General features: G+C 50.6%; 1 non-coding gene across 1 annotated transcript; it reads right to left on the reverse strand.

Annotated features, from left to right (window-relative positions):
• Positions 1–11,263: 11,263 nt before the first annotated feature.
• LOC146853894 (U6atac minor spliceosomal RNA) lies at positions 11,264–11,388 on the reverse strand. Its single transcript, XR_014959012.1, has one exon. It is a non-coding gene; the product is annotated as a U6atac minor spliceosomal RNA (small nuclear RNA).
• Between the last annotated feature and the right edge of the window lie 562 nt (positions 11,389–11,950).

The following is an 11,950-nucleotide window of genomic DNA, read 5'->3' on the forward strand; positions in this document are numbered from 1 at the left end:
TTACAAAACAGCTTATTTTTTTTTTTTTTTGCATATTTATATAGCGCGATCTCGACCCGAAGGTATTGGAGCGCTTTACATGAGCACCGGTTACGTTACACAAGCACACGTTTATTTTGTTAGGCACAGGGAGAGTAAGTGATTTACCCAGAATCACAGGAAGCTGAGCCGACGCTGAGCCTCAAACTGGTTACCCAGCTCCAAAGTTGGCAACTCTGGCCATAAGGCCACAACCTCTAGTGTGACAAAATAGCAGGGCATTTGAACCCGTAGGAATAACTGTCTTTGTAGTCCCAGTGACACGTGGATAGGTTGGAAAGAAAGTAAAGCGGTGTTCAGTGTCGGATGTTTAAGGTGCTAAGGGCATGCATGTCTGCAGCTGCAGCACCCCTCCATGGCAGGAGGACGCCATTTTGCCTTTGGGATATGCAGTCTTCCCTTCAGTACAACCAACCGGATTCTCAAAATGAGTGAGTGAGTGAGTGAGTGAGTGAGTGAGTGAGTGAGTGAGTGAGTGAGTGAGTGAGTGAGTGAGTGAGTGAGTTAATGAATGAATGATCGGAATATAAAGCACGCAGCTACACAAAACACTGTCCAGGCACTAGGAAACGGAAAATCCTGACAAGAAGGCCTTGCTTACCACAGAAAGGTTTTTAGGGCTTTCCAGAACAGGAAATCATTTTGAGTAACCCAGAGTCCAATGGAGGGAGCCTTCTGTCTTTCATCGGCATTGACCAGAAACCACAGTCAGGAGAGCTTCGGAGAAATGCACATTTTCCCCCGGTTCATAGGTGTGATCCTCTCTGAAAGAAGATACCGTGAGGTGGGCTCGGAGCATGCCTGACGCTGAGGCACAAGTACCAAGGATTTGAACAGAATCCTATTCTTTATCTCATTGGCTATGGTACTGCCACTGCCGGCGAAACTTGAGATACATAACGTGGAGCATAGAAAGCAGGCTTTGATAATACCTCAATCAATTAATCGATCAATCAATACTTTACTCAACTCTGTTATTGCTGTTTCTGGAGTTATTATCATGCGAAAATCAGATACACCTGAGGTCATATTATCAAGACAGGCGATAAAATGATAGCAGCTTTAGAGGCAGAAAACTGCCGCTAAAACGGCGATAATGGGCTTGATAATATGCTCTATGGAATTCCAAATGAAGCTCAGGTTAGATGTGAAGGACATCTAACCTCAGCTTCAATTACAAATAACAGAAAGTATCAGAATTTATCAACCATAAGTGGAAAACTATTAACCTTCAAAAAATGCATTGCTAACAAACTCCCTACCTCCCCCACCTATGCACATTTTCATCCTGTTTTGTTTATGGCAGCTGCCATACCAAATGTAACACGTGCAGATGTGCACAACTGCATATGTTCCTGTCCTGCTCAGCCCCTCGGCTTCAAAAGTCTCAACTGTGATTACTGAAACCACACATGCAGCCAAGGCCACACTGTGCATCACAGAGTCCCAGCTGCAACATGGCGGCACATAGCAGACCCAGCAGTAAGGCACAGACACAACACTATTAGCTCCATTGGGAACAGAGTTTAATAAGCCCTGCTCATTCTTTCACCGAGCAATATCGATAATGGGGGTTCGGTTAATTCCAGAGACGAGGACGGAACCGGAGTTATGGGGCAGATTTACAAGCCCCTTGCAACACTTTTACACTGCTGTTGCGTCACTTTTGTGACGCAGCGGCGGCATAAACAATGCGCCACTCTGCAACATATTTACAAGGTGATGCATCTAGTGAGATGCGTCACGTTGTAAAGCCCTGCGCTACATGATACCTGTGTCAGGTATAGAGGGCCAGATTTACAATAACTGATGCAACCCTGCATATTAGCAGGGATGAGACAGTTATTTTGCGTGACTCAAGAAACACCTTGCGCCACCATGGATGCTCCGCATTTACAATGTGGCACACAGGGGCGCTAGGATAAACAGATGCGTGACGCATCTGTCAGTGTAAGGGTGACGCTACTCTAGTACTGCTCAGAGGTGCCCTATACCTGATATGCTGCGTCACTCCTTACACCGGCGTAAAGTTTTGACGCAGCGAGGACGTAAAAGTGACTAGATTTCACTGTCACGTTTACGGGGCTTCCTTGCTACGGAACGCCTACCTGCATACATTATACTTGACGTAGGTATAATGTAGTACAGGGCTTTACAACGTGACGCATCTCACTAGATGTGTCACGTTGTAAAAATGTTGCATAGTAGCGCATTGTTTACGCTGCCGCTGCGTCACAAAAGTGACGCAATAGCGGCGTAAAAGTGTTGCAATGGTCTTGTAAATCTGCCCCTAAGTATAGGGCACCCCTGAGCAGTGCTGGAGTTGCATTGTGTTAGCGACACGACTCCAGCACTGCATCACCCTTACACCGACAGATGCGTCACGCATCTGTCTATCCTTGCGCCCGGTGCGCCGCATTGTAAATAAGGAGCATCCATGGTGGCGCAAAGTGTTTCTTGAGTCACGCAAAATAACTGGCGCATCCCTGCTAATATTCAGGGATGCGCCAGTTATTGTAAATCTGCCCTCTGAGTTTTGGGGAATAATGCGTGGAAACTGCGTTTTCTACACTTGTTTTCGGCGAGTGTGTCACACAATGATTTCTGTTGCTTTCCCCTATCGTAATATGGATTATTGCACTGGAATCATTTGAATATTGATTATTGAAAACTGTTTCTCAAAGAAGAGCTTTTTAAAACTCCTATGAATACGTTCCTGTGAACTCTGTTCAGTATGTGTGATAATAGGGGCCGAAAGATGGGCACAGGAAACCGCATTCTGCCAGCGCCGCCCTGAACGCAGGCGCACCGTTTCCTTCCAGGCCCATAATGCATTCTATATTTTGGAGAAATCACACTCCAAGGGTATCCTGCGTGAGTCTAAGGTACTGAAATATAAATTCCTCGTCAGATCGCTTTGGATAAATCTGTTGCCGTTCGGCCATTACTTTAAGGAATTTGTGATGTAAAATGACACTGTTTCCTCTTAAAATGAATAAGTAGCGGCGTGGGATTCGTAGTATTTTACGATGACTTGTTCCTGCCGGATAAGCCTGTTTTTGAAATAAGTTCAAGGATGCCTGCAGCTCCCAGCCGAGCGCCGCCTGTGATGGAATCTAGGTCGACTTACCGAGTCGAAGAGTCCGATCCCTGCTTGCACTGTGACCTCATTGTGACCCGGTTGGCCCACCAGCCCTCAAACACGTCATTATTTTATTCATGGGGCATGGCCTGCTGAGAATGAGCGTTTGTGCTAGATTTTTTATAGAGTTGGAGAAGCCATCAGGGACGCAGTCCCTCGTGTGTGCACACGGGCAGGGGCACACCAGATGGACGCGTGAAGAGGCGCGCACATCCGTCACTAGGCAGATATCGCACCGAGGGATTAATTGGGAGTTGGAAAGATGATTTTATAATCCAAGGACTATTCAGATGTATTTTGCGCCAATAAACTTTCCGTGAGAAGAAATGCGGTGATATACGGTAGCGTCAGTTTCCTGTAGCGTCTCTAAAATAGTCCTCGGCGGGCCTGTATTCCAGTTTTCTGTCGTCGCCAAATTTATGTTGTGATCGAGTCAATAAAGAACACTCTGATGAACAGAAGAGGTCCAAAGAAAAATGGGTTTATTTCAAAATGTAGGCGTAATCAAACGCAGGAAGAGCAGGCAGGAGCCGCTGGGGACGCTGCTGTCCAGTAAGGAATGCCACACTGGGCAACAGTAGAAACAAGGGACACAGAGCGTGAGGATTCAAGAGAATCGAATAAATACAATCAAAATAATATGTCACTATTAAAGGGATACACCAGACGTATATTCCCGTCATTTCACTGAGGCACATGTTGAAAAGACTTTACAGATGCTATTGGTTTTATCTTGTCAAAATGTCTCTCCAAACGACAGCCATTTCCAAAAACGTGTCAATGCAGTGCTGGCTTAGGTAAACAGCCATAGTGCCAATATCGGCAACCGTTATCATATAATACATCAGTACATAATCATAATAAAACACACGACACTGAATGTAAGTGGAGAAATATTGCTGCAGGTTTATTAGCATAATAAATATGCAAACACGGTGGGTTATCTTACGGGCGATCCCAGGGCAGGCCAGCCCCATGGCGCCTGCCCGTCTGATAAGCCTAGGGTCACCATGGCAGCGCCAATTGGTGACCACCAAATGTTGGGAGGGTCCACCCCTCCCATCCGTGAACCTCCAGTCCACATGCTTCACCACGCCCCCCCGTGATGGGTGGGCGGAGCATACATGGCAGCCCCCGGTTGCTCAGACCCACAACCGCCTGTCGGTAGCGGGGCGCCGTAGGTCTTCCAGTGGACACGCTAAAAGATCCCTGGGTATCCTGGCTTAGCACCACACGGTGCTGCTGCATGCTATACCCCTTGGTATGTGCAGACCCTGGATCGCCCTGTAACTCCTCCTGCAACACAAAAGTGAAAGTTGTTAGAAAAACCTTCCCCCCCCTTCTTGTCCCTCCTGATGCCGGGTAAGCGGATGGGCGGGTAAGGCAAAACGAACGGACAAGAGGGCGAGGAGGGGGCGGGGACCGAATATGTACCCCCCCTCAAGGCTCCTCCCCGCCGGAAGCAGCTACCTGACTGGGGTCTCCCTAGGTCAAGCCCAGGGACAAGACCTCCCACCCCTGTGCCTTCCTGTGGCACTAAGGCGGCCGCCCTCAAGGGGGCGGGCCGCTGCGCAACCCCCACCCCGGGCAGCCTTACATAGTGCCAATATCGGCAACCGTTATCATATAATACATCAGTACATAATCATAATAAAACACACGACACTGAATGTAAGTGGAGAAATATTGCTGCAGGTTTATTAGCATAATAAATATGCAAACACGGTGGGTTATCTTACGGGCGATCCCAGGGCAGGCCAGCCCCATGGCGCCTGCCCGTCTGATAAGCCTAGGGTCACCATGGCAGCGCCAATTGGTGACCACCAAATGTTGGGAGGGTCCACCCCTCCCATCCGTGAACCTCCAGTCCACATGCTTCACCACGCCCCCCCGTGATGGGTGGGCGGAGCATACATGGCAGCCCCCGGTTGCTCAGACCCACAACCGCCTGTCGGTAGCGGGGCGCCGTAGGTCTTCCAGTGGACACGCTAAAAGATCCCTGGGTATCCTGGCTTAGCACCACACGGTGCTGCTGCATGCTATACCCCTTGGTATGTGCAGACCCTGGATCGCCCTGTAACTCCTCCACAGCCTTGGGAGTGGCCACCGTCACTACCAGGGCCCCCCACCAAGGTAGACCTATTTCCTTACAACCTGCTGCAGCCAAAGCTTCCCCTAGGCCCAGTAGGTCCAGTCTATTCGCAACCCGCAGCTGCCAAGTCTTCACCAAGGTCAAGTAAAATTAAATTCATGCCTAGGGTGGAGAGGTGCACCCCATCACCCTCCAGACACCCTGTTGATTTGGCGTGTAAAAGGCCATGCCTGACGAAGCCAAAGCCTCTTAGCTCAGTGGACTTGCACATGGCGCTATTAACTTTTCTCCTTGACACCTCAATGGCTTCTCCTGAGCGGGCTCCTTGCCAAGGTAGCCTATTACTAACAGCCTGCTGCAGCCAAAGCTTCCCCTAGGTCCAGTAGGAAAAGAACCGTGCCTAAACTAGGGAGGTGCACCCCATCTCCCTCCCGGCACCCTGTGGACTTGGCGTGTATAAGACCATGCCTGATGAAGCCAAGACCTCTTTGCTCTGCGCAACTGCGCATGGCTCCTGGTAGGCCATCATACCTACAGAATACTGATACCGGGCTTCTCCCAGGTCCAGTCAAAACAAGTCTACGCCCAACCGGGCCGGCGGCCAGCGTGCACCATATGGACAGGTTCGCCCAACCTTTCTAAACTCCTCCGTGGATTAGACTGAAATGACCTTACACCTAAATAGGCGATGGTCCAAAGTTGCCTTTGAATGGCTAAATAACAATCCCTTTGCCAAGACACTCCTGCCTGGCAGTGCCCAGCCTGCCTTCCTTCCTCTTTCACTCCGTTGGAGTATGCCCATCGTATTCCATCAGTCACCACCAAATGTAAAGCCTTGCCCTCCCAAAATTCTGCTAGTATACCAGGGAGAGACAGGTCAGAGTGACCCCAGAGGAGAACAACGTGTAAAATGCTTCTCTATTTGAATACTGGAAAAGCCAGTTGGTCTCCAACAGATTTATAGCTTAAAGTGTTCCCCCGGTGCTTCCCTTAATCATATGGACCGTAGGCCCCTGTTGGAAGGCCACTTCCACAACCTGCATAGCTGCCAGCCAGTGCTGTAGGGCGGGCGAAGTTACCCGGTACTGATGCTCGCAAAGGTACCTGTTTCGCCAAACTCACGGGCGTGCTACTCAGTGAGCAACCAGACTCTGCCCTAGTCCCCAGAGGTCAACCCCAAGCCCCTCCAAGTTCTGCTGCTTCACCTGCCTGTTAACACGAATCCCAGGGCAGACCACCGGCCTATAACCCATGCTTGGCCATGCCTGAGCTAAAATACCTCTGAACAGCCTGACAACAGGCTAACCACCAGCATTGCGTTCTGAATGTTTCTGACACTGCCAAGAAACATGCGCCTAACTACAGCAACTGGCACCATGCCATAAAAGTAACAGTTCAGCCTTCTATGAAACAAACGTGCCCTTGTGGCGATCAGAGTAGTGCTCCCTCCAAGCCAGCAGCCCTAACAGGCAACCCGCACCCTCTTGGCACTGGCACACCCCCGCCACCGCTGCCCTCGAGTGCCTGGTCGTGTGAGGCCATAACCTATGTTTCATCACTGCGTCATACCGGGGTATGATGACCCATCTACTCTACTGCTGAGTGCCCATTGCACCATCGCAAGTATGCCTTTGCCTGCTCAGAGTCTGGCTGTAAAGTTGGAAGACATTGACCCCCCAGCCCAGGGCGAAGATGGCAGCATTACAGTATCTGGTGCTATAGACGGTCCCCGTACCCCGATGGGACAGAATGCAATGCCCTTGCTCCTGTTGAGCACGAAACCAAAACCAATTGCTCACCCTGGTTTAATACCTTCCTGCTGCTAATCATTTCCTGGCTGAATGTTGACAAATCCATGTTCTGTAATGGCACTACTTCGCCGCCTGCACCATTCTGCCAGTGCCGAAAAGACCTTTGTCATGCTGCATGGCCTCATCAATCATGCCCTGTTCTAGCAGCGCCCGCTTCAGCCGAGGAGCAAACAACTCGCCGGTACCCCCAAACTGGCCCTGATGCGAGACAAACCGGGCCAAGGCACAGCAATGCGGTACTAACTAAAGCAGGTCTAACAGCGTCAACAGGCGTCCTCAGCTTACCATAGGCGTGGTGGAGTGAGGGTATCCAGTGAGAATCAAGATGACAACTTCCCATCTGACCGACCGTGGTGGGAACCACTCCTGCATATTCTAGTACACATGGTCCCAGTTCACATGTCACTGCCTGATGTACGTGCCCTAGGTACATGGTCCCCTTGCATGGCGGCCTGCCATTGAGACCCACACCAGTCCCCGATCAGTACCACTATCTGCCTACGCTACCATCTTGCCTGGCCTTCCTCCATGCCCAGCTGTACCACGCGATGATTGCTCTCCTCCGTCACTTGACCTGACCACACCTAGAAATACAAACACAGCGAGAGGAGGCAGCCTGTGACCTGCCCCAAAACCACTATCCCGCATCAAACCGACCCGATGAAAAGACAAGCGCCTAATGCTCTACACCCCTGGAAGACCCAGGAAATAACCCACCGATCAATCAATCGAGTAAATAACAACGGACATCCTTTCAGCATCTGAAGGCCTAGCCCCTCCGAAGTAACCTGGGAGCCCAACGCCAGGCCTCAGCACCTGTGGCGTGAGTGATCTTTGCCCACTACCGTGTGAGCCAGGGCCCCCTCTTTTTTTTTTTTTTTTTTTTTTTTTTTTATTATGACTGAAGCACACGAAAACAACCCTAGCTGTTCCTTGCCGCTAGGTCTTCCTACCCTCAGGAGACCAAGAACGACCAGGAAACAATAACACTCACTCAACACTAGGCGTTCCAAGTCCACTCGGCCTAATTTGCCAGCCGGTGAGCGTTCCAGATTCTTTAGCTTGGCCCCTCCTATGAGCTCCCTGTTGAAAGTGGCGAGCCGGACCTGCCAGTACTATCTACCCTTCAACTCATTGCCGCATGGCGGCACTACCCATTGCAACCCTTGTCAACCAGCTGGCAATGTGGGTTAACCTCCCATTAGGGTGGCGGCAGAGCATCTAGCATGTGTCCTAGATGCCCAATCTATGTGACGTTGTGCCGGGGTAGTGGAAACCTTACACTGATAACTGTGCATCGCACCCTCAGACAATCGTAAAATTACTTGCTATTTAATAAAGCTGTGAATTGCAATGTGTAACTGTTACTACTTTTATCACACTCCAGGAGTGAGAGGCAGAGCTAGCTACTGATGCCTGCCCATTATACATGGGGTTAACAGCAGGCACATCCCCTGTTGGGCTATCTTGTTTGGAAAGGATCCTAGAGCTGAGGATTACACCGCGATCTCCCTGCCAAGTGCAAGTACACCTAAGAAATGAGCCAGTTTCATACCCGAGACCTGTAAATAAATCCCCGTAGACCGGCTACCTAACATGACCATAATGCGTGCTACCGCCTCAGAGTTTGCCTGCAAAATAACTGCTGTGATTCCAGGCTGATATGAAAAACTCATGCCTGAGGCAAGAAGTATTGATGGAAGGATCGTGATGTGGCCAAAATTGCAGTCACTGCACCCCCAGTGGGTTGACCCCTACCCCGCCCATCCTACTTACTTGCTGAGTCCTATCCCAAGTACCTTACCTGCTGACCTACAGTGGCCCTTGGTGCTGAACAAACTATGCCCCGGTATGCTTAGTATCCCCCGGAGCTGCTAGCCTCCCACAGGAAGAGGTGGAACTGGGCCTGCCTATATCTAAGAATACTGGAGGATGTATGTAATTTGCCCTCCTTTGGATAAAACCTGCCCTTACCTACACATGCATAGATTCGTGTGCTGAACTACAGCAAGGAGCATGCCCAAGTAACTTGCCCTTCTATGAGACCTGGGCAGGAGAGGACCTGCGACATACCCCACTATGGTTGACCTACGCAGATCCCAGCTGTGCCCACACACAAGGGAGATTAAGCGATTTGCCCAGAATCACAGGATGTTTAAGCGTCATTGCCGAGACGCCCACCCAGTTCCCCATGTCCAAGGCCCAGCGCCCTAGCCGACAGGGTAACTCATCTCCCCAGCTCTCCATCTTGGCGGCCCGATCTGTACTCCTGTGACGCTGAACATACCAAAGCTAATAGTACTGGCGTGGCCATGCCTCTGTGTTGCATAAGATCAATGAGTCATAATTGCGGCAAGCAGGCATATCATTTGGAAAATGCCTCGGTTCAGGCATGGTGAGGCAGGGTCACCAAACACTACGACAAAATACATTTAAAACATACAAATGTCTGTGTATGTGAGCGCAAAGGCGATGACACGATAAACCTGATTTCCCGGAACCTGACATACTGCGCACATATCCTCGCATCTCTATATATACAAAGCGAGGAGCACTACTAACACCAAGCCCATCTATTGGCTGCTCAGTGCTTATGATTGCATATAGTGAAATAAGTACCCCTCCTAGCTCAATTGCAAGTCCCACCGAGAGCTATTCTACCCTCATGTCAGCCTGCCTGCGAATACGACAGCTGGGCTGTCCCTCCACACCAGTAAAACGCCAATTCTCCATGAAAGACACCAACAGAGCCAGGTGCGCCCTGCGCCAGCTTCAAGTATGGAATAAAACTAAAAACAACTGGTCTGCAGGGCTCCCTAACTAGCTGAGGCAATGACTAGGGAGTGAGGATGCATGCCTACCGGGATTGACTTCTCCCCAGGATGTAATGCAGCAGAAAAACACCAACACGTAGTCAGGCCAGGCCCAGCCTGCAACTCCCAAAATCATATATGTCACCCAAGGAATGTGATATGTCACAAAAGCATATCTCCGAGCAGTCACCACCTCTCATTGTGTAAAACTACTTAAACACAATATAGCGCGTCTCCACCTTCAGGGACGGGAGTGTAAGCGACATGCACGCAATCCAATTGTGCGTACGCGACCCCGAGGCTCAAAACCTGGTGCCATTGCCAGCCTGGGGCCTCATACATGCGAAACATGCGCCCACTGAGCAGTACTGTTCTTTTTAGCCACGGCTGCCGGATGGAAAGCTGGGGGCCGCACAATGGATTCAAGCCCGTAACCTGCAGATGCCACAGCATAGCCCACGTGCCCCCCGTGCGCATGCATACCTCTCCGTGTCGCCACTACTGAGGAGATAAAAATTATAGTGCGACTCTACCTGCCGGAAAAGGAGCGCTTACACGAGCACCGTGTTTCCATTGCACATTCAGGCACGGGAGATACAGACAAAAGCGAGGCTCGACCCGAAGGCACTGGAGCGCTGAACACGGGCCCGTAACTACATACTAAAACCCAACAAGGAGGCTCTGCCGGGGTCCAATCAAGCGATCCCAGAAACACCCAAAACTGCAATATCCCAATCCGGGGCCTATACAGCACGAACTTGAGCTATAACTAACCAGGCAAAGAGCACCCACACTCTTGGCCTTCTTCCCTTGAGGTTATTATGACATCGCGCTAGCCCGCCCAAGTCCAATCGGCATCCGCGCGCTACACATAGCACCCGCTCCGCCGCAAGGGGACACACCAAAATGACGCAAGCCTACATAGTGCATACTCTGCCATACATGACACCGTGCCCACATAGCACTATCAGATAAATGCCCCTCACCTCCCATGGCTGATACTCTGCTCCGGTGTGCACATTATATATATATATAGCGAGAACTTGGCCCCACGGTAAAGGGGGGCCCCACATGGCACCGCCTTACATCCACATTCACGCGCGGGGAAAACAAAGACCCGCCTGCGACAGCGCGCGCGTGCCTGAGGCCACACCGCCTCTCCCTACAATGCCCACGCTGAGGCCCGAACCTGGACTCCCCAGATCCAAGCCACCCGCATTCCACACCCAGGGACTTCTCACGTGTACGCGACCTCGCCGCAGCGTAGCCGACGGTCCACATCCTCTCCTCGACAAACCAATTGCGCTAACTTCCCTTCTTAATCATGCGTTGCTGCACTGTATTACTAAAACGCGCATCATGCCTGACATGGTTTAGACGCCAGTAAGTAAGTAACGGTGCCTTAACCGTGCATGTGTTGTAAAGGCCACTAGGACACCCCTTCCATCCTTGTCAAGGGAAGTGCTAACCTTCTCTCCTTTCATCCAACGCTATCCGTACATGCCAGCATGTGAGGCAACTGGTGCAAGAAAGCGCTATGCTGCCCGATTCTGGTCAAACGCGCGCCATGCTAGCTCCCGCCTCCCAAAATTAGCCCTTTTTGCAAAGTAAACAATGTTCTCTTAATGTATGCTTGGCGGTGTGCATGCAGTTATTGAATAACGTACCTTAAGTTGTAACTTGTGAGTAAAAAGGTGTGCCTCCTTTGAAAACAGTAACCTGCTGACCTATTTACATCAAACGCCCTCTGTAATCTACTTGGCCCACGTTCTTAGCAGCAGGAACACCTACCCTCTGCACTAACTTCCCGTTAGTCTAAGCCTCAACTCTACAAAATGCTGATCTCTCCAGGAGGAAATTAATCACACGAGTAACTTGACCCACACGTGAGATCTGAAAGAAACGCAGCATCCGGTGCTTCAAAAGCCTAATAAACATCCAAACCCGGCGCCCACAAGAAGATGGCACCACGGTCGCACCGTCCTAAATCCAGCCCTTCCGGGGCCTCCTCCACGCAATCCCTGCGCTCTACCACTGGGCTACACCCCCTGGC

Source organism: Triturus cristatus, chromosome 4_1, assembly GCF_964204655.1.
Source record: "Triturus cristatus chromosome 4_1, aTriCri1.1, whole genome shotgun sequence".
NCBI classification, from domain to species: domain Eukaryota; kingdom Metazoa; phylum Chordata; class Amphibia; order Caudata; family Salamandridae; genus Triturus; species Triturus cristatus.